The sequence below is a fragment of the Cyprinodon variegatus genome, unplaced genomic scaffold, assembly GCF_000732505.1.
Source record: "Cyprinodon variegatus isolate N-32 unplaced genomic scaffold, C_variegatus-1.0 Scaffold631, whole genome shotgun sequence".
NCBI classification, from domain to species: Eukaryota; Metazoa; Chordata; class Actinopteri; order Cyprinodontiformes; family Cyprinodontidae; genus Cyprinodon; species Cyprinodon variegatus.
This window is the reverse complement of record NW_015151084.1, coordinates 175,953-177,983: the sequence shown is the minus strand read 5'-3', so window position 1 is coordinate 177,983 and position 2,031 is coordinate 175,953.

The window sequence follows — 2,031 nt, the reverse complement described above, 5'->3', positions numbered from 1 at the left end:
CCTAATTGTGCCAGACCTGAAAACTGTTTTTCCAGTTGGAAGGTTGAGTTTCATCCAGCAGCAGCTTAGCAGGGCAAGGCAGGCTTTCTTTGTCTCAGGTTCACACCATGGGTCCGTCTCATCCAGTCTTGCTCTATAAGTTCTGAAACTCATGAGAAATGTGTGGCAAAAGGTCCGCTTTGCAGCAGTTTGGTTCTGAAATGTCACCATGATGACTTATCCTTGATGATTCTGGAGATCTGGGTCCTATGGGCCCAGATCTCCTTTTTTGCTGGAGACCCTGCTGAAGTGGACCCCAGCTTCATGGGCAAGACATGAGGCAAAGAGATAATGTTCTTTGTGTGTTTTGTAGTTTTCTCTGTCCTCAATATAGAGGGGACTGGACAGCCGCACCTCTGTGACGTACTATGTGACTGGCTTGTGACTGCTTTTGGAGGTCTTGGCTGAAAAGGGGGGGTTGCAGAGCTTAGAGCTGTTCATTCACCAAAGCTCCATCGTCCTCTCTGGTCATCATGTCAAGATGAGACATGGACACTGGTTCCCAATGTCCAAAAAGCATGATCATGGCATATGGCACAACAAATGGAAGCGAGAGAGCGCTTACAAAATTTCATAAAAAATGCAGGATTTGAGGCTTTGCCTATATTTCTGTGAATTGGTGCTATATAAATAAACTGAAAGTAAAGTTCAGATTATTGTACACATGCTTTTCATGCATTTGCCACAATCCAGCAGATAACATCCCAGGCATTGATGCATGCAGCTCTCACTCTTCAGTATGGAGCCACATTGGACAGTAAGCATTTATATTCAACTTTTCCATCAAACCCTTTTCACAATAAGCATGTAGGGACAACGTAGAGCAAACCTTTTTTTTTTAACCAAGAAGAAACTTTCCACATAATCTGGCTCAGTGTGAGGAGCCACCTATCACGACCAACTGGGGGTTTAGGCAAATACGCAACGCTGAACTGAAGAACTTTCTGTGTCAAAGAAGAGCAAAATTTAATACCAGAAGAAAGAGAACAATAAGCTTTTGTAAGCATGATATCAGGGGACATCAGGTGACATCAGAGATAAAACGATTGCAAGACCAGATGTTGCTACACTAAAGATATATAAAATGAAAGAAAAATGAAAGTTAAAAGTGGACTTTAAAGCAAAAGTGACAAATATAAGAGCAGAAGGTGTTCCTTATACATGTGGTCTAGATACAAAAAAAAATGCTGAAATCTGCCTTTATTTAAGTTTCACAAATCAGAGAAAGGTTTCATAAATCCCTGACCTGGTTCTAGTTATCCTACAACTAGTTTAGAATAATCTATCCCAGGTTTCATGATTCTAGTTGTAGTTTTTTTTTTGATTTGGTGGAATTGCCCTTCATTTCCAGAATCAGAAGCCCACTTCAGCCACTGGATGCGTGGTCACCCTGCTGTTATCCGTTATTATTGTGTTCTTTCCTACGTTATTGCAGTTTTGCAATTTTTGTGTACCTTTAGAAGATTTTGTAATGTATGCTTTGTTTACTTAAAAAAATCATTAATAATGGAAATAAAAATAATAACAGGAGAAATTACGTAACATCTGTGTTTCTACATCACATCCGTCTAGGCTTTTAGCTAGGAATAGTTTGTAGAGTGTACACCTTGGTGTGTCACATCTTAATGCTTTCAAATGCAAACCTGAACATATTAGACTTAAACCTGATTAAAAAGTGCTGGGGAAACTGGAAACAATCAGCTTATTTTTAAAGTAGAGAAGGGATTTTGATTTCACGGGGAGTAGAAGCATGTCAAACTGCATTTATCATGGAGGTGAAGGTTGTAGACGCAGACTGAAGGAGTAACACTGAAGCTGGTTTCAAGACGGGACACAGCAGACTGAAAAAGTCCTGTTTACAGAAAGAGCAAATCTTTTATAGGTCTGTTGCAATTATGATGGCAGCACTACAGCTGGGGACTCTTCTAAAGATTGCAGTTTGGCCCCTGGAGATGGTTGAGAAAGAAGGATCCTTTTGTAAAATGAAGAATG